Source organism: Amblyraja radiata, chromosome 1 (genome assembly GCF_010909765.2).
Source record: "Amblyraja radiata isolate CabotCenter1 chromosome 1, sAmbRad1.1.pri, whole genome shotgun sequence".
NCBI lineage: Eukaryota > Metazoa > Chordata > Chondrichthyes > Rajiformes > Rajidae > Amblyraja > Amblyraja radiata.
In genome coordinates this window covers 189,022,569-189,044,428 of record NC_045956.1, presented here as the reverse complement: position 1 = coordinate 189,044,428, position 21,860 = coordinate 189,022,569, and the positions used below count along the sequence as shown (strand labels likewise).

At 44.4% G+C, this 21,860-nt stretch overlaps 1 long non-coding RNA gene across 1 annotated transcript; it reads right to left on the bottom strand.

The window, feature by feature from the left end:
* Positions 1 to 4,247: 4,247 nt before the first annotated feature.
* Positions 4,248 to 20,253, bottom strand: LOC116982741. The gene is made up of 5 exons (XR_004414525.1): positions 20,128 to 20,253; positions 19,908 to 20,036; positions 11,426 to 11,532; positions 8,943 to 9,075; positions 4,248 to 4,771 (listed from the first exon to the last, which is right to left on the bottom strand). It is a non-coding gene; the product is annotated as an uncharacterized LOC116982741 (long non-coding RNA).
* Between the last annotated feature and the right edge of the window lie 1,607 nt (positions 20,254 to 21,860).

Genomic DNA, 21,860 nt, shown 5'->3' with positions numbered 1-21,860 from the left:
GCCCTGTGAACGGTAATTTCAGCTCAATCCAGCGCTAAATGCAGCTCAACTGTGCCTGTCTCAATCCAGACAGGGACAGGCAGAGTTGAGCACCGCTCCCGTTTGACTCCCGACGTCTCTGGCCATCCCCGGGCGTGGAGGGGCTCTCGGGCGGGGACGGGGATGGTCCAGTGGCGGTTTGGCAGCAATTGCAGCGCCGGAAACTGGGATCAATCCTGGCTGCAGTGCAGGGCTGCTGAGAGTGTTTTGGCACGTCTCCCTCCTCCAATCACCGTGCTCTATCCTCAGCCCCCCCCCCCCACTCCCCCCTACTACCGCCTCTGAACGACCTCCCTCCTCCAAGGGTTTGTTTTGAAACCGCCGTTGGCGGAGTGGCAGCAGCGGCCGCTAACAGCAAAGATCCTATAGCGTTATCAGGCCGGGCGGGGTGCAGGAGGAGGAGGAGATGGAGCCGCCGCTGCTGCTGTGCGGGGCCCGTCATTCGCTCCAACCCTCCGTCAAGCCACACTTTAGCATCTTTCCCATGGTATATCTTCGGTATAAACCAAGTTGCCAAGCTGGGCAAAATGACTCGGCGTTTAGGTTGGCCGCCGGCACTTTGAGTGGTCAGTGGCACCCGGGCAACCTCTAATTTCGAGCCCTGTAGACGGCTGAGAACGACTCTTATCTCCACTCTCACTGAGACAGTGAAGGTCGCCTTCATAGGCTTCTGTATTCACAGGCTTTTGCAGATTTCTGTAGTGGCCAATATTTTAAAATGCTACCAGCATGCTGCATACTAAATGGAGATTATAGCTAATGTGGCTAAATAAGCGAAATAAGATGGAGGAGAACTGCACTAAGTCTTACAAGAGTGCAGAGGACATAGCCTCAGAACAAAAGGACATACCTTTGGAAAGAAGATGAGAAGGAATTTCTTTAGTCAGGGTGGTGAATCTGTGGAAGTCGTTGTCTCAAACGGCTGTGGAGGTCAAGTCATTGGGTATTTTTAAGGTGGAGATTGACAGATTCCTGATCAGTAAGAGTGTGGAGGGTTATGGGGAGCAGTCAGGAGAATGGGTTAGGCAATAGACAACAGACAGTAGGTGCAGGAGTAGGCCATTCAGTCCTTCGAGCCAGCACCGCCATTCACTGTGATCATGGTTGATCATCCACAATCATTACCCCGTTCCTGCCTTCTCCCCATATCCCTTAACTCTGCTATCTGTAAGAGCTTTGAGAGGGAAAGATAGATCAGCCATGAAAGAATTGTGAAGTAGACTTGATGGGCCAAATTGCTGAATTCTACTCCTGTGACTTATGAACTTACTTTCTGTCTGTTGGGAGTGGGGATAAGAAGGAATGATGGGTGGGACAAAGTGGCATATAGTAGCTACAAAGAAAGTACCCTGGAGAGAGATTCCAGTCGGAACTTTTGCCCAAGTTGAAAGGTCAATGTCCAGAGGTCATAGCTTTAATGTGAGGGGGAGTGGGGCAAAGTTCAAAGGAGACATGCGGGGAATGTGAGACCACACCTGGAGTAGTGCAGTTTTGGTCCCCTAATTTGAGGAAGGACATTCTTACTATTGAGGGAGTGCAGCGTAGGTTTACAAGGTTAATTTCCGGGATGGTGGGACTGTCACATTCTGATTCAGATTCAGATTCAGATTCAGATTCAATTTTAATTGTCATTGTCAGTGTACAGTACAGAGACAACGAAATGCATTTAGCATCTCCCTGGAAGAGCGACATAGCAAATGATTTAAATAAATAATAATAAGTGATAATAAGTGTCCGGGGGGTGGGGGGCCGATTGGCAGTCACCGAGGTACGTTGTTGAGTAGAGTGACAGCCGCCGGGAAGAAGCTGTTCCTGGACCTGCTGGTTCGGCAACGGAGAGACCTGTAGCGCCTCCCGGATGGTAGGAGGGTAAACAGTCCATGGTTGGGGTGAGAGCAGTCCTTGGCGATGCTGAGCGCCCTCCGCAGATAACGCTTGCTTTGGACAGACTCAATGGAGGGGAGCGAGGAACCGGTGATGCGTTGGGCAATTTTCACCACCCTCTGCAATGCCTTCCGGTCGGAGACAGAGCAGTTGCCATACCATACTGTGATGCAGTTGGTAAGGATGCTCTCGATGGTGCAGCGGTAGAAGTTCACCAGGATCTGAGGAGACAGATGGACCTTCTTCAGTCTCCTCAGGAAGAAGAGACGCTGGTGAGCCTTCTTGATCAGAGTTGAGGTATTGTGGGTCCAAGAGAGGTCATCGGAGATGTTGACTCCCAGGAACCTGAAGCTAGAAACACGTTCCACCTCCGTCCCGTTAATGTGGATGGGGGTGTGCGTGCCGCCCCTGGACTTCCTGAAGTCTACAATGAGCTCCTTGGTCTTCTTGGAGTTAAGGGCCAGGTTGTTGTCAGCGCACCATGCTGCTAAGTGCTGGACCTCCTCCCTGTAGGCCGACTCATCGTTGTTGCTGATGAGGCCAATCACCGTTGTATCATCTGCATACTTGATGATGGTGTTAGTACCATGTACAGGTGTGCAGTCATAGGTGAAGAGGGAGTAGAGGAGGGGGCTCAGCACACAGCCCTGTGGTTCAGGGTGAGGGTTGAAGAGGTGTGCTTGTCTAACCTAACAGACGGGTCTGTTGGTTAGAAAGTCCAGTATCCAGTTGCAGAGGGAGGGGTCGATGCCCAGGTTACCGAGTTTGGTGATCAGTTTTGATGGTATAATGGTGTTGAATGCTGAGCTGTAATCGATGAACAGCATTCTTACGTAAGTGTCTCTGTTGTCGAGGTGGGAGAGGGCGGAGTGAAGTGCCGTTGAGATGGCATCCTCCGTACTCCTGTTCTTGCGGTAGGCAAACTGATAGGGATCCAGTGTGGGGGGTAGGCAGCTTTTGAGGTGTGCCAGGACCAGCCTCTCGAAGCACTTGGTGATGATGGGGGTAAGTGCAACTGGGCGGAAGTCGTTGAGGCTTGCCGCAGTGGAGTGTTTTGGCACTGGCACGATGGAGGTGGATTTAAGGTGAGAGAATGAAGCAGCTGGGCTTGTACACTCTGGAGTTTAGAAGGATGAGAGGTTATCTTATTGAAACATATAAGATTGTTAAGGGTTTGGACACGCTGGAGGCAGGAAAAGTTCTCGATGTAGGGGGAGTCCAGAACCTGGGGCCACAGTTTAAGAATAAGGGGTAATCCATTTAGAACGGAGACAAGGAAACACTTTTTCTCACAGAGATTTGTAAGTCTGGAATTTTCTGCCTCGGTGGAGGCAGGTTCTTTGGACGCTTTCAAGAGAGAGCTGGATAGGGCTCTTAAAGATAGCGGAGTCAGGGGATATGGGGAGAAGGCAGGAACAGGGTACTGATTGGGGATGATTCGCCATGATCACATTGAATGGCGGTGCTGGCTCGAAGGGCTGAATGGCTTACTCCTGCACCTATTGTCTATTGAATGTTGCCTAGATGGTGATTGATGCCTAGAATTCTCTGTCAGGGTTGGTGGTGACGCTGATAGGATAGTGGTGTTTAAGAGGTTTTTGGATTTGTAGGGAAAGGGGGAGTATGAATCAGATGAGATCAGTTTATCTTGGCATCATGTTTGGCACAGACATTGTGGACCAAAGGGCTTGATCCCTTACTGTAGTATCCTATGATCTAAGTCCAATGCCACTGGAATTAAAGAAACAATTTTCATCCTTTTTCTGTTCAAGCCTGGACTTCATTATCCAATGTCCCAGTCTCTCTCAAGAGTCTTTTTAGAAACTGGCAAATGTCCTCATACAGGTTTAACGCACCATCTATCTTCTGAGCATCATCTCGTAACTTTTTAGCTACTTCAGTTTTACTTCCTTTGCTCAGCTCAATAGAATCCTTAGTTATAGAGTAGATATCCCACACTATAAAGATTGCTCCCACAACTCCTGAAACAGCTCTTGTAGTTTTGGACAAAGCTAGAGGAGTTCCATAAAGCAGTTGTTTCACTTTCCCAGTTTCCAGGGCATACTGTGTTCTTCCAACATTGCGACTCAGAGATGTCAACTTCTCAGCTAGTTTGCTAAAGCCAGGAGATTTGCGTAAGACTTGTTTGCCCATGATTGATGTTGTCAGTTTAAATGTGTTAGTGCCGATGGAACCAGATTGTAATCCAGCTTTAACTTCATCAAAATACTTTTTCCTGTATTTGTTGAAAATATTCCTTTCCTCCATAGCCCCTTGTAAATATAATCTATCTTTAACTTTGGACAAATAATTTTCCCTGTGTTTACTGGTGACTTGCTTTACTTTGCTGTTCCCTTGACAATCCCCTGTTGTGCCTTCATTACAATCTCATTCGGTATTTTCTTCCTCACTAAGAAGACACAGGAACTGGAGATTACTGTCGATGTTCGTCAAGTGTGCTGATATAACTTTCCAATCATTTTTATATTGTCTGATGATCTCATCTACCCTTTTCTGCATCTTTGACCGTGTAACATATTCAGTGATGCTAGCTGTCAAGTTAGTGACAACACCAGCTCCTCCTATGCTCGCTCCAACAGCGGTGAATATCAGGGAGCCACCAGCAGTGAAAGGAGCAGCAATTATTCCTGCAAACGTAAGCACACCTCCTACAGCACCTGCAGAAGACCCTGTGACATTTGCAATTGTGGCACCTTTGTGATACCGATCAATACTGTTTGCAATCTCTTGTAGTTCACGTATGTATCCCGTCATTCGACATTGCCACTTAGAAAACTGATTTACAAAGTGTTGTATGGTCTCTGTTCTCTTTAGTTCATGTTGGTTCCTGTTTTAAATAAAAAATATAATTTGATCTCATTTTTGCAATCACACAAATTCTTAAAATTTCAATGACAGAAACTGAACTACATCAAGACATCGATACATGAATACATATTCAGAGAAGATTAATCCTGCATCTACAGAGAAAATGTCACGGCGAAATAATGAGTGTTCAGGGCCAGTGTGTTCGTATAAGAGTGGAAATTCTTTCCCAATGCCTCAGGTGACAGGTCTGCTCTGTTTCTAACTTAATGAAGTTAGTGAGCAAAATACAAAATGTGGAGTAGCTCAGTGGGTCAGACACCATCTGGAGAGAATGGACACGTGACATTTCATGTCAGGAAAGCATGTCATCTCCAGAACCTGAAAAGTCTGAAACCTCACCGCAAACCGTCTGAAGAAGGGTCCTGACCCAAAACGTCACCTATCATCCATCTGAAGATGAGGCCCATCCTGAAACGTCATCAGTTTGAAGAACTATTCCGACTTGAAACGTCACCTGTCATTGGTCTGATGAAGCGACCTGACCTGAAACGTCGCCAACCGTCAGTTTTAACAAGGGCCCCGATCTCTTGCCAACGCTGTTCCCGATGCAAACGTGGACTCGGGCGGGGACTGTTATGCTGAACACTTATTCTTGGTCCGCCGAGGCCTACTGGATCTTGTGGTTTATAACTCCCATTCCCATACTGATCTTTCTGTCCTGGGCCACCTCCATTGCCAGAGTGAGGCCACACGGAAATTGGAAGAACTGCACCTCATATTTTTCTTGGGTAGTTTAGAACCCAGCAGTATGAATATTGAATTCTCAAATTTTAAATAACTTCTACTAACACTCCCCACCCTGTTGTCCCCTCCTCCCCTTCCTCCACCCTGGTTGTTTAACCAGATCTACAAGTCACAACAATGAGTCTGTTTTTAGATCACACCTTCCCTATCCAACAATTGGCCTACCATGGAACCACCCTGCCTGAGGTCATCTGTACCGGCCCAGATTTGTCCTGGTTTTTCACACCTCCAGTTCTCTCCCCCCTTCCCCCCCCACCCCCCACTACTTTCATTCCGACGAAGGGTCCCGACCCAAAACGTCACCTATCATTTTTCTCCAGAGATGCGGCCTGACGCTGAGTTACTCCAGCACTTTTTGTGTAAAGTTCATTGCATACCTGGTATACAAACAATATTCTGAAATGTGGTTTGTGTGTCATGATACAAATATTCTATGCAGAATATTCAAAAGCATACTTTCATCTTTGAAATCATTTTCGTGTATATGAAGGGAGGATTAAACATAAAAGCCTTAAAGTCAATTTGGGAAATATTTGAACAAAATTTTGAAATTGATGTTTTTAGCAACAATTGTTTTACTTCCTTTGCTCCTGGCATCAAAGCAATGGCATTCATAGAATAGAACTAATGGGAATATTCCTTGGAGCGCATGAGGATGAGGGATGATCTTATGGAGGTGTATAAAATCATGAGGGGAATAGATAGGGTGAATGCACAGAGTCTTTTACCCAGAGTAGGGGAATTAAGAAGCGGAGGACACATGTTTCAGGTGTGAGGGGAAATATTTAATAGGAACCTGAGGGATAACTTTCACACAAGTGGGTGGTGGGTACATGGAACGAGCTGCTATATGGAGTAGCTGAGGCACGTATTGTAACAACATTTAAAAGACATTTGGACAGGTACAGAGATAGGAAAGGTTTGGAAGGATATGGGCCAAATGTTGGCAAGTGGGAATAATGTAGATGGGGCATCTTGGTGAGTGTGGGAGAGTTGGGCTGGAGGGAATGTGTTTTATGGAAAGACAACGATCCATTTGATCATAGTCCTCACCTGAGCTGTTTTATGAAATGACCTGTTATTTATTATTTGTCTGTCCCTGGAACACCAGCCCAGATCAATCCAGTCACTGCTGCCTGGATCATTGTAATGAAATATATGCAGGATTCAAGGATTCGGATTAATTCGGAGGAAGCACATGGTGAAGAGCACAAATAATTATTAAAGCAAACACAATTAAAACAGAAACTCAAGTGTCAACTATCAATAAAGAAGGTTAGATTGCATGGGATCCAAGAAGAGATAGCTGAATGGATAGCAAATTGGCTCCATGGAAGGGAGCAGAGGGTAATGGTAAAAGGTTGATTCTCAGACTGGATGCCTGTGACGAGTGGTGTGCCACAGGGTTCGGTGCTGGGCTCGTTACTGTTTGTCATCTACATCAATGATTTGGATGAGAACATACAGGGCAAGATTAGCAAGTTTACTGATGGTACAAATGTTAGTGGTTTTGCAAATGGTGAAGGTAGTTGTGAACGATTGCAGCAGGATCTGGATCGATTGGCCAGCAGGGCGGGGGAATGGTTGATGGAATTTAATACAGAGAAGTGTGAGGTGTTGCATTTTGGGATGTTGAACAAGGGCAGGACCTACACAGTAAATGGTGGTGTTGTAGAGCAGAGGGATCTAGGAGTGCACGTGTATGTTCCATGAAGGTGGAGTTACAGGTGGATAAGTTAGTCAAAAAAGCTTTTGGCTCTTTGACCTTCATCAGTCAGAGAATTGAGTATAGAAGTTGGGAGGTCATGTTGTAGTTGTATAAGATGTCGGTGAGATTGCATTTAGAATATTGTGTTCATTTCTGGGCACCATGTTATAGGAAAGACATTGTCAAGCTTGAAAGGTTCAGAAAAGATTTACGAGGATGTTGCCAGGACTGGAGGGTACAAGCTATAGGGAGAGGTTTAGGCTGGGTCTCTATTTCATGGAGCGCAGGAGGATGAGGGGAGATACAGAGGTATACAAAATCATGAGAGGAATAGATTGGGTAGATGCAGAGAGTCTCTTGCCCAGAGTAGGGGAATCGAGGACCAGAGGACATAGGTTCAAGGTGAAGGGGAAATATTTAATAGGAATCAGAGGGGTAACTTTTTCACACAAAGGGTGGTGGGTGTATGGAACAAGCTGCCAGAGGAGGTAGTTGAGGCTGGGACTATTCCATTGTTTACGACAGGTACATGGAAAGGACCGGTTTTGAGGGATATTGACCAAGCGCAGGCAGGTGGGACTAGTGTAGCTGGGACATTGTTGGCCGGTGTGGGTGAGTTGGGTCGAAGGGTCTGTTTCCACACTGTATGACTCCATGAACTCTTGCCTCCCTCTGTATTTGAGTCTCCTGTCTGCACCGACACACATAGCGGTCCAATCTCCCTCTCCCTCTCTCATCTAACTCTGAAGCCTTTACAGGTATATTATTTGTGCTGTATATATGATTCATTTTTATCAAGTGAAATTTTTATATGTTATGCTGACAATCTGTGTTTAGGGTCAGAGGCCAATTATGACTGGTCCAGTGCTTGACCACACGGAAGCATTTTACAAACTGAATTTTATAAAGCTAGAATGTTCATATCTTAGGCAGACATGCATTATAGTTCTGAAGGAAGGGGAATAGCAATGAATAAGATTAATCTCTTATTTCTAATTTTTAATGTATCACTTTGTGATGATATCTGGTCACATATGTGACACGTTGGTTCACTTTCCAAAGAATGGGCCTGCAGCATCTTGAAATGCCACCTCAATATTAATTTCACAAATCCATTTAGTGTTGCATCATCTAAATACCATGAAGAGTCTTTTAAAATTATCGTCAAGGAAGAGCCTCCAGATGGCGGGGTTGGAGCAAAGGCATTTGTAAATGAATCCATTCCGATTGGACATCTGTGAGCATTGGGCATTGTGACATCACACGATGGAACGCTCACCAACATTCTACGAGTGAGAGCTGTTTTTTTTAACATTTGAAATTTTTTGGGAGGGGAAGGATTTTAATCAAAATGTGTACATAAAAATGACGTAATTTAATGAGGAGTGGATTTGCGAATGCAAAAGTGAAATGGAAAAAATCTCGGAGTTTCTGCGTGTGGTTTTGGCGGACCAAGGAATAAAGGCCAAAATTCTAATCTGAAAAAAAAATCTGAAAATGGAATCTCACACACACAGTTTTAATATATAGATAGATAGATTGATTTATTTGGCCCTCTTTTTTGATTACATAGTCTGCACTAATGACTACGTCAGTTGCTTTACTGATGACCATGACTATCTATTTATTAACGATCCTCATGATGATTATCAAGTGTAGAAAATGACTGGTAATTTACCAGCAAAAGTGATCTGGAACTTGAGCTGTTGACATTTTCACAATTTCCTCACGTTGCATTCTTTGTTACCTGGATCCTGAAACATTTCAATTGCGCAAACCCACCTCCATCGCATTGAACTGTGATAATGGATCTGAAATACAGAAATGTTAACAAATATTAATATGTGTTGATATTACAGGGATGTATCTTATAATGAAACGTTCATGTACTGTTTCAAAAGCAAAGTAACTGTTGGAAATCTGAAATATAAAGAGAAGTGTTGGAAATACTCAGAGGGCCAGGCAGCAGCTGTGTTGCTGTTTACCACAAACCTAATAATATATCCCATTTAGTCAAAGTTAAGTTCATATTCTGATGAAGCAGCATTGAGCTGAACTGTTAACTTTGTTTCTCTTCCATAGAGGCTGTCTGACACATCGAGCAGGTCCAGAGTTTCAGTTTCTATCAAATCTTCTGGGAAAATATGTTAAGAAATAACCAGGAAGCAGGCCAGACTGAACATCATGATGAGTAAACCAGAATCTGGCTGAAGGGAAGCATTAACTGGAATCATGGAATCCAATGACTGGGAATTCCAGGATACCTTGGCGGTTACGGTGCAACGGAGTTTACGACCATCTCACTTGCGTCGTACTTTGATAAGACTTTACTATAGGTGAGGCCACAGGTTATTTGAAAACGTGTTATCGGTTTTCTTTGATTGGTCACAGGTTGAACGGTGGGAATGGAGAGAGAAGTAGTGATGATCTCAGTAATTGAGCATAGAACAGTACAGCACCAGAACAGATCCTTCAGCCCATGATGTCTGTGCTGAATATGATGCCAAATTAAACTAATCACTGTCTATATCTGATCCATTTCTCTCCATTCCCTGAATATCCATGTGCCTATCTAAACGCCTCTTGCCACACACATCTCCTTTAAACATTTTCATCTTAAAGTTATACCCTCTCGTCTTTGAGATTTCCAACCTGGGGAAAGGATTCTGACTGCCTCTCATAATTGTACTAATTTTTCTCATGTCATCCCTTAACCTCTGAAGCTCCAGAGAAAACAAAACAAAAAACAAAATTTGTCCAACCTCTTGTTGTAGTCAAGGCAGCATCTGGTAAACCTCCTCTGCACTCTCCATAGTCTCCACATCCTTCCTGTAATGGGACGACCAGAACTGCACACGATGCTCCAAAGGCAGACAAACCAAATTACTGTGGCGTCATTGTGGAGCAGAGCCGTTCAGAGAGACCAGCCTTTCTCATGGAAGAGAAGGATCAGGTAGGCTGGAAATGATGAGGCAATTAGAAGTGTCAGCCAGGAGAGGATGGGTGGTGGGATATCACGGATTGGAGGATTTGGTCATGGTGGGGGTGGGAAGGTTACTGCTGAGCACAGTATGTGGAGGAACTTGAAATGCTTTAGATTTGTTTCTTGATCACTGGAAGGTCTTCCAGATGAGCACCAGTAGGCACTACAGGTTTTTTATTCAGTTTCAAAAATAAACTATATTCAAAATAAAAATATATAAAAAACAAAAACCATTCTGTCTAGACTCGAAACGTCACCCATTCCTTTTCTCCAGAGATGCTGCCTGTCCCACTGGGTTATTTTGTGTCTACGGTGTAAACCAGCATCTGCAGCTCCTTCCCACATCAATAGTTCAGTGGTTCTGTATTGTCACATGTGCACAGCACAGCACAGTGCAGTGAAATTATTACAATGGATATTAAATTACACAACCCACAAATTCAGTCACCATATTTTTGCAACGTTTACAAGGAAGAAAATAAAGAAAGTGTCCGAAGTCCAAAAGTCCTAAGTCAGTCGGGATGATCCATGACAAGGACCCTTGCAATCTTCTGCAGACGCTCTTTGCTACAGGATTAATGTCCTGTGAGCATTGCAAGATTAATACCCTGTTGCACCTGCATTAAAGGTATCCCTAGCACAGCGTGGTTCAAGTTCCCAGCAAATCCTTCCAAAGGAGCATTGCATTTGGGGAACTAGTTCAAATGTTGGTCTTTGATGTGAAAATTGAATCAGGGTGGCTCAAGATGGGAAGTTCCACAAGGACTCGGAAATGGTTAAACTGTGATCTACTCTTTCAATTGATTTTCTTACTAATAGAAACATAGAAATATAGAAAATAGGTGCAGAAGCAGGCCATTTGGCCCATCGAGCCAGCACCGCCATTCAATATAATCAAGGCTAATCATCCAAAATCAGTACCCCGTTCCTGCTTTTTCCCGAATGGCCCAATTCTATTCCCATAACTTGTGAAAGTGATCTATCTATCCCTCATATACCCCCATTCTCCTTCCTTCTCCCCATAACCTCTGGCACCTGTACATTTCACAAATCTGTCTATCTCTGCCTTAAATATATCCACTGACTTGGCCTTCACAACCTTCTGTGGCAAAGAATTCCACAGAAGATTCTATCCTCTTCAATCTTGCATGCACTTCATTTTCCTTTGCCATCCTTACCGCTCCTCCTCTCTGCAAGATGTCAGTTCTGAACATCGATCACTGGTTCATTCACAGGATGTGGGCTTCGGTGACAACACGTGTTTATTGTCGATCCTGAACTGTTGCTGGAATGAAGAGGCAGGTAAGACTCATCAGTATATGAAAACATTAGAAATAGATGCAAGAGTCAACTATTCAGCCCCTTGCATCTGCTCCACCATTCAATAACATAATTATTGATCAGTAACTACATGGGTCTGGAATCATATGTAGACCAGAACTGTAGAACAGTAGTTTTCTTTCCGTAAAGGACTTTGGTGAATCAAAGATAGACACAAAGTGCTGGAGTAAAGCCCCTGTCCCACTTTCCCGAGTTACTCATGAACTCCCGAGTTTCCCCCTTGATTCGAACTCAGAGAATTACTGTAATAACCAGTCGTAGGTACATGAGCAATTATTTTTACTCGTTGACATTTTTCAACATGTCCCGACTTACCTGATGCCCTGACTTCCTACGGCTACCAATACGAGCCGCTATGAAACATCTACGGACTCCTACGGTCTCCTACGAGCTTGCTACCGACATTCCCCGAGTTCGAATCAAGGGGAAAACTCGGAAGAGTTCTTGAGTAACTCTGGAAAGTGGGACAGGGGCTTTACTCAGCAAGTCAGGCAGCATCTCTGGAGAAAAAGGATGGGTGACATTTCGGGTCGGGACCCTTCAGACTGCTGGAGCCGCAGGCAAGTGCCAAGGAACACATGTGGCTGTGGCAGCGAGTCAAGTTAAAACACGGAGAGCAGGAAGAATCACAGCGGGAGAGAAGAAAGAGGATGTTGCAGAATTCTCAGACTTGGTGAACCAGATGGGATATTCAAAGCAGCTGCCAATTTTATTTAATTTTTTGAATTCAAATTTTCAGCTGCACCAGTGGTATTCGATTGATGTATGTAGATGAATAGTTTAAACCTCTGATTATTAGTCCAGGAACATAACCACATTGGTCTGCCCTGCTGCATGATTCATGGCGCTGACACAAATAAATACTGTGCCAATATGATTAGATTGCCCAGTCCAGATCATTTGTCTTCAGACCACATGAATTCAATATCTGAGTTTGAGAGGTATGGTGAGGGTGACTTCCCTTTACTTCATGGCAGCATTTGACGAGTTTGACGTCAAGCAGCCCTGGTAACAGCAAAGTCAATGGATATTAGATTGAATACAATTGAGTGGTTCAAGTCCTACCTCAGACAAATGAAGATTGATGTGGCTGTGGAAGGACAATCACCAGAGCATCAGGCCATTACAGAGATTCAGGGCAAGCTGACAAACTGAACCAAAGAAACATGGTAATATGCAGCAGAGGATGATGCGAGGGGGTTGTTTTTGCGACTGGATGCCTTTGACTAGTGGTGTCCCACAAGGATCCGTGCTGGTGCTCTTACTGATTGTAATGTATGTAAAGGACTTTATTCCTCAGAGTGCAGGAGGCTGAGGGGTGACCTTATAGAAGCGTAGAGGGATTAGATATGGTGACTACACAGTGTCTTTTACCCAGAGTAGGGGAATCAAGAACCAGAGGACAACGTTTTCAGCTGAGAGGAGAAAGATTTAATAGGAACCTGAAGGGTAACCTTTTCACACATTAGGTGTGGTATATGGAAAGAGCTGCAGAGTGGTAGTTGTCAGGTCCTCGGATGTTATTTAAAAGGCATGGCTAATACAGCGGAGAGAGGCACCAAATGATGGAGTAACTCAGCAACGTCTTGTACAACAGTAACATAACATCTCGTTCTATACTCAATACCCTGACCGATGAAGGGCAACGTGCAGATAGACTTCTTGATCACCCTATCTACCTGTGACGCCACTTTCAAGGAATTATGTTCCTGCTCTCCTACATCCTAGAATCCTAGTGTTTACAACACTACCCAGAGCACTGCCATTCACTGAAGGTCCTGCTGTGGTTTAACTTCCCAAAGTGCAACACCTCATACTTATCTGCATCAAACTCCATTAGCCCTTCCTCAGCCCACTTGTCCAACTGATCAAGAACCTGATCTAATTTTTGATAACCATCTTCACTGTCTACAATACCACCCTCTTGACTGTGATCTACAACCATGTTGACCATCCCTAATCAGCACCAGCCTATCCAAATATGTTTTTTCTAATCCCTCTTAATAATCTCCAGTTACTTGCTTACCACAGATGTTAGGCTTACTGGTCTATAGCTCCCAGACTTTTCCTTGCAGCCCTTCTTAAATGGAGGCAAAACATCAGCAGCCCCCCTGTCCCCCAGTACATTTGTCTAACTGATCAGCACGGTGGCGCAGTGATAGAGTTGCTGCTTTACATCGCTTGCAGCGCCAGAGACCTGGATTCGATCCCGACCACGGGTGGTGTCTGTACGGAGTTTATACATTCTCCCTGCGACCACGTGGGTTTTCTCCAAGATCTTCGGTTTCCTTCCACACTCCAAAGACGTACAGGTATGCAGGTAAATTGGCTTGGTATATGTTTAAATTGTCCCTAGTGTGTGTAGGGTAGTGTTAATGTGTGGGGATCGCAGGTCAGTGCAGACACGGTGGGCCGAAGGGCCTGTTTCTGTCCTGTATCTCTAGACTAAACTAAAACTAATGATGATTCATATATCTCAGCCAAGGACCGTGCAATATCCGACAAAAGCCCGGGAGATTTGTCTTCCTCCATACCTTAGGACGTTCAGCATCTCCTCGACTGTAATACTGACTGTTCTCAAGACACTTCCATTAACTGTCCCAAGTTCCCCAGTCTTCATGTCTTTCTCCACAGTAAAAACAGGAGAAATACTCATTGAGGATTTTACCCATCTCCTGTAGCTCCACACGGAGATGACTGCTTTGGTTTCTAAGGGCCCTATTTTCTCTCTAGTCACCCTCTTTCTCTCTACCTTAATGTTAATCACCAGAACTACCTCCTGCCCCTATTTGGTCAATGCTCACTGGTACCTTTAGTTGTACAGGGCCCTGGTGAGACCACACCTGGAGTATTGTGGAAACATAGAAAATAGGTGCAGGCGGTCATTCGAGCCAGCACCACCATTCATTGTGATCATGGCTGATCGTCCCCTATCAATAACCTGTGCCTGCCTTCTCCACATATCCCTTGATGCCACTAGCCCCTAGAGCTCTATCTAACTCTCTTAAATCCAATCAGTGATTGGCCTTCACTGCCCTCTACGGCAAGGGAATTCCACAAATTCACAACTGTCTGGGTGAAAACATTTTTTCTCACCTGTCTTAAATGGCTTCCCCTTTATTCTAAAACTGTGGCCCCTGTTTCTGGACCCAACCAACATATAACCATATAACCATATAACCATATAACAATTACAGCATGGAAACAGGCCATCTCGACCCTTCTAGTCCGTGCCGAACACGTATTCTCCCCTAGTCCCATATACCTGCGCTCAGACCATAACCCTCCATTCCTTTCCCGTCCATATAACTATCCAATTTATTTTTAAATGATAAAAATGAACCTGCCTCCACCACCTTCACTGGAAGCTCATTCCACACAGCCACCACTCTCTGAGTAAAGAAGTTCCCCCTCATGTTACCCCTAAACTTCAGTCCCTTAATTCTCAAGTCATGTCCCCTTGTTTGAATCTTCCCTACTCTCAGTGGGAAAAGCTTATCTACGTCAACTCTGTCTATCCCTCTCATCATTTTAAAGACCTCTATCAAGTCCCCCCTTAACCTTCTGCACTCCAAAGAATAAAGCCCTAACTTGTTCAACCTTTCTCTGTAACTTAGTTGCTGAAACCCAGGCAACATTCTAGTAAATCTCCTCTGTACTCTCTCTATTTTGTTGACATCCTTCCTATAATTAGGCGACCAAAATTGTACCCCATACTCCAGAATTGGCCTCACCAATGCCTTGTACAATTTTAACATTACATCCCAACTTCTATACTCAATGCTCTGATTTATAAAGGCCAGCACACCAAAAGCTTTCTTTACCACCCTATCTACATGAGATTCCACTTTCAGGGAACTGTGCACAGTTATTCCCAGATCCCTCTGTTCACCTGCATTCTTCAATTCCCTACCATTTACCATGTACGTCCAATTTTGATTTGTCCTGCCAAGATGTAGCACCTCACACTTATCAGCATTAAACTCCATCTGCCATCTTTCAGCCCACTCTTCCAACTGGCATAAATCTCTCGGTAGACTTTGAAAATCTACTTCATTATCCACAACCCCACCTATCTTAGTATCACCTGCATACTTACTAATCCAATTTACCACACCATCATCCAGATCATTGATGTACATGACAAACAACAGTGGACCCAACACAGATCCCTGTGGCACCCCACTAGTCACTGGCCTCCAACCTGACAAACAACCATCCACCATTACTCTCTGGCATCTCCCATTCAGCCACTGTTGAATCCATCTTGCTATTCCACCATTAATACCCAACAATTGAACCTTCTTAACCAACCTTCCATGAGGAACCTTGTCAAAGGCCTTACTGAAGTCCATATATACAACATCCACTGCTTTACCCTCATCAATTTCCCGAGTAACCTCTTCAGAAAATTCAAGAAGTTTAGTCACACATGACCTTCCAGGCACAAATCCATGTTGACTGTTCCTAATCAGACCCTGTTTATCCAGATGCTTATATATATTATCTCTAAGTATCCTTTCCATTAATTTGCCCACCACTGACGTCAAACTAACAGGTCTATAATTGCTAGGTTTACTCTTAGACCCCTTTTTAAACAATGGAACAACATGCGCAGTACGCCAATCCTCCGGCACTATTCCCGTTTCTAATGACATTTGAAATATTTCTGTCATAGCCCCTGCTATTTCTACACTAACTTCCCTCAATGTCCTAGGGAATATCCTGTCCGGACCTGGAGACTTATCCACTTTTATATTTCTCAAAAGTGTCAGTACTTCCTCTTCTTTGAATCTCATAGTTTCCATAGCTACTCTACTTGTTTCCCTTACCTCACATAATTCAATATCCTTCTCCTTGGTGAATACCGAAGAAAAGAAATTGTTCAATATCTCCCCCATCTCTTTTGGCTCTGCAGATAGCTGTCCACTCTGACTCTCTAATGGACCAATTTTATCCCTCGTTATCCTTTTGCTATTAATATAGCTGTAGAAACCCTTTGGGTTTACTTTCACCTTACTTGCCAAAGCAACCTCATATCTTCTTTTAGCTTTTCTAATTTCTTTCTTAAGATTCTTTTTATATTCTTTATACTCCTCAAGCAGCTCATTTACTCCATGCTGTCTATAATTATTGTAGATCTCCCTCTTTTTCCAAACCAAGTGTCCAATTTCCCTTGAAAACCATGGCTCTTTCCGATTTTTACTATTTCCTTTCAACCGAACAGGGACATAAAGATTCTGTACTCGTAAAATTTCACCTTTAAATGTACTCCATTTCTCTTCCACATCTTTCCCATAAAACAAAAAGTCCCAATTTACTCCTTTTAAATCCTTTCGCATCTCCTCAAAGTTAACCTTTCTCCAATCAAAATCTCATCCCTAGGTCCAGTTCTGACCCTCTCCATAATTATATTGAAACTAATGGTATTGTGATCACTGGTCCCGAACTGTTCCCCAACGCATACCTCTGCCACCTGACCCGTCTCATTTCCTAACAGGAGGTCCAGCACCGCCCCTTCTCTAGTAGGTACTTCTATGTATTGCTGCAAAAAACAATCCTGCACACATTTTACAAACTCCAACCCATCCAGCCCATTTACAGAATGTGTTTCCCAGTCTATGTGTGGAAAATTGAAATCTCCCACAATCACTACCTTGTGCTTACTACTAATATCTGCAATCTCCTTACATATTTGCTCTTCCAATTCTCGCTCCCCATTTGGCGGTCTATAATACACCCCTATAAGTGTTGCTACCCCTTTCCCATTTCTCAGTTCCACCCAAATAGCCTCCCTAGACGAGCCCTCTAATCTATCCTGCCAAAGTACTGCTGTAATATCTTCCCTGATAAGCAATGCAACACCTCCACCTCTTGCCCCTCCAATTCTATCACACCTGAAGCAACGAAATCCTGGAATATTTAGTTTCCAATCACAGCCCTCCTGCAACCATGTTTCACTGATCGCCACAACATCATACTTCCAGGTGTCAATCCAGGCTCTAAGTTCATCCACCTTTCTTACAATGCTCCTAGCATTAAAATATACACATTTAAGAAACCCACCCTCTCTTATTCTCTGTTTATTGTCTTTTTCTTCTCTCTCCCCTACATTTTGAGTCAGAGTGCTACCATTCTCTGCCTCCTGCCTCACACACTGACTGCTAGCTTTCCCAATTTGAGTCCCTCCCCCCAACCATACTAGTTTAAAGTCTCCCCAGTAGCCTTTGCAAATCTCCCCGCCAGGATATTGGTCCCCCTCGAGTTCAAGTGCAACCCGTCCTTTCTGTACAGGTCGCACCTTCCCCAAAAGAGGTCCCAATGATCCAGAAACTTGAATCCATACCCACTGCACCAGTCCCTCATCCACTCATTTATCCTCCACCTCGCTCCATTCCTACTCTCACTGTCGCGTGGCACAGGCAGTAATCCTGAGATTGTTACCTTTGCAGTCCTTCTCCTTAACTCTCTACCTAACTCCCTAAATTCTTCTTTCAGGACCTCTTCTCTTTTTTTACCTATGTCGTTGGTACCTATATGTACCACAACTTCAGGCTCCTCTCCCTCCCATTTCAGGATTTCTTGGACCCGTTCAGACACATCCCTGACCCTGGCACCAGGGAGGCAAACTACCAACCGGGTCTCTTGTTTGCGTCTACCGAATCGCCTATCCGACCCCCTGACTATAGAGTCCCCTATTACAATTGCCCTCCTGGGAACATTTTTCCTGCATCTAGCTTGACCAGTCCTTTTATAATTTTATATGTTTCTATAAGATATCCCATCATCCTTCTAAACTCCAGTGAATACAAGCCTAGTCTTTTCAATCTTTCCTCATATGACAGTCCCGCCATCCCAGGGATCAATCTCATGAACCTACGCTGCACTGCCACAATGACAAGGATGTCTTTCCTCAAATTAGGAGACCAAAACTGAACACAATACTCGAGATGAGGTCTCACCAGAGCCCTATAGAACTGCAGAAGAACCTCTTTACTTCTATACTGAAATCCTCTTGTTATGAAGGCTAACATTCCATTAGCTTTCTTCACTGCCTGCTGTACCTGCACGCCATCTTTCAGTGACTGGTGTACAAGGAAGCCCAGGTCTCGCTGCACCTCCCCCTTGCCAAACCAAACCCAATTTGAGATAAACTGCCCCCTTATTTTTGCCGCCAAAGTGGATAACCTTACATTTATCTATATTATACTGTATCTGCCATGCATCTGCGCACTCACTCAACCTGTCCAGGTCACACTGCAACCTCCTAACATCCTCTTCACAGTTTACACTGCCACCCAGTTTTGTGTCGTCCGCAAACTTGCTAGTGTTGCTCATAATTCCCTCTTCCAAATCATGAATATATATGGTAAACAGTTGCGGCCCCAACACCGAGCCTTGCGGCACTCCACTCGCCACTGCCTGCCATTCTGAAAAGGGCCCGTTCACTCCTACTCTCTGCCAACCAATTTTCTATCCATGTCAACACCCTACCCCCAATACCATGTGCTCTAATTTTAGCCACCAGTCTCCCGTGCGGGACCTTATCAAAGGCTTTCTGAAAGTCTAGATACACTACATCCACTGGCACCCCTTCATTCATTTTACTTTATTGGGCTGAAGGTAGACACAAAATGCTGGAGTAACTCAGCGGGACAGGCAGAATCTCTGGAGAGAAGTTAATGGGTGATGTTTCGGGTCGAGACCCTTCTTCAGACTAGCCTAAAGGGTCTGTTACCGTGCTGTATGACACTAATCAGGCCCTTTGGCCCACCATGTCCATACATCTTTGCCCATATGCATTAATCCATTTGCCTGCATTAGATTTGTATCCTTCCATGCATTACATAGCAGAATCATGAGCAGGACCTTCAAGACTGTAATCTCTGCATTGTTTCTGGTGTCACATGCTCCTGAATATAGGAATACAAAGATAGGCCAGATGAATGTGTGGCCAAAGGGATGGTGTAGGAGAGATGGCTGGATGTTGGGACATAGACATTTCTGGAGTGGGTGCAGCCTATACAAGCAGGTAAGTTTGCACCTGAATGGGGCAAGGTCCAATATCCTTGCTGGCAGTTTTACTCCTATTGTTGGGAAGGTTTGAAACTAATTTGGTCGGGGGAAATGGGACTTAGACTAGATGTGTGATTGGGGGTAAGTTTAAGTCAAATGTAGAAACACTAGGTCAGTCATTAGGTAGAACAGACATGGGAATGATGTAGTGGCCGTATCTCAGTAAGTTTCAGTTTGGGTTTAAATCTCAGCAGCATCAGTTTGACTTCACAATCCCTCCCAACACGGCCGCTCCCACTCTACCTGGCCCTCCTTCTATACCTCCGTCGTGGCAATCCCACAGCTGCTGCCGTTCCCCGTCCCTTCGCTTGGCCTTACCTCTCACGAGAGTTATGTCTGTGGCTCCGATCACACGATCTCACCGCTCACACTCTGCCAGAAATAACATTGGAAGGTGAGTGAACTGAACACCAGAGACAGCACTGAATAAGTGTAACACAGACCAATAGACAGCAAAACGCACAGTTACTGATTACCAGCTCCTTCCTTCAGTGTCCCGGACAGGGGAGTGGCTGCTTCAGGTTGTCGGTTTGACTCCTGCCCAGGCTGTGCCTTGTTTTACTGAGAGCTTGAGTGCTTTCAGTTTCACCACAACCACACCCTTGGCTTTTCACAGAAATCATGTGACTCTCTAAGGGATTTGATTTGCGTAACAAGTAGCGGATGGGGATTATTGATGGAGAAGTACAACGAGATCTAGGTGTCCTTGCTCATCAGTCACTGAAAGTAAGCATGCAGGTGCAGCAGGCAGTGACGAAAACCAATGGCATGCTGGCCTTCATAACAAGTACAGGAGCAAAGAGGTCCTTCTGTAGTTGTACAGGTCCTGGTGAGACCACACCTGGAGTATTGTGTGCAGTTTTGGTAACCAAATTTGAGGAAGGACATTCTTGCTGTTAAGGGAGTGCAGCGTAGGTTCACAAGGTTAATTTCCGGGATGGCGGGACTGTCATATGTTAGACAATAGACAATAGGTGCAAGAGTAGGCAATTCGCCCCTTTGAGCCAGCACTGCTATTCACTGTGATCATGGCTGATCATCCACATTCAGTACCCGTTCCTGCCTTCTCACCATATCCCTGGACTCCGCTATCTCAAAGAGCTCTATCTAACTCTCTCTTCAAAGCATCCAGAGAACTGGCCTCCACTGCCCTCTGAGACTCTGGAGTTTGTAAAATGTGTGCAGGATAGTTTTTTGCAGCAATACATAGAAGTACCTACTAGAGAAGGGGCGGTGCTGGACCTCCTGTTAGGAAATGAGACGGGTCAGGTGGCAGAGGTATGCGTTGGGGAACAGTTCGGGACCAGTGATCACAATACCATTAGTTTCAATGTAATTATGGAGAGGGTCAGAACTGGACCTAGGGTTGAGATTTTTGATTGGAGAAAGGCAAACTTTGAGGAGATGGGAAAGGATTTAAAAGGAGTAAATTGGGACAGTTTGTTTTATGGGAAAGTTGTGGAAGAGAAATGGAGGACATTTAAAGGTGAAATTTTAAGAGTACAGAATTTGTATGTCCCTGTTCGGTTGAAAGGAAATAGTAAAAATTGGAAAGAGCCATGGTTTTCAAGGGAAATTGGACACTTGGTTCGGAAAAAGAGAGATCTACAATAATTATAGGCAGCATGGAGTAAATGAGATGCTTGAGGAGTATAAAGAATGTAAAAAGAATCTTAAGAAAGAAATTAGAAAAGCTAAAAGAAGATATGAGGTTGCTTTGGCAAGTAAGGTGAAAGTAAACCCAAAGGGTTTCTACAGCTATATTAATAGCAAAAGGATAACGAGGGATAAAATTGGTCCATTAGAGAGTCAGAGTGGACAGCTATCTGCAGAGCCAAAAGAGATGGGGGAGATATTGAACAATTTCTTTTCTTCGGTATTCACCAAGGAGAAGGATATTGAATTATGTGAGGTAAGGGAAACAAGTAGAGTAGCTATGGAAACTATGAGATTCAAAGAAGAGGAAGTACTGACACTTTTGAGAAATATAAAAGTGGATAAGTCTCCAGGTCCGAACAGGATATTCCCTAGGACATTGAGGGAAGTTAGTGTAGAAATAGCAGGGGCTATGACAGAAATATTTCAAATGTCATTAGAAACGGGAATAGTGCCGGAGGATTGGCGTACTGCGCATGTTGTTCCATTGTTTAAAAAGCGTTCTAAGAGTAAACCTAGCAATTATAGACCTGTTAGTGG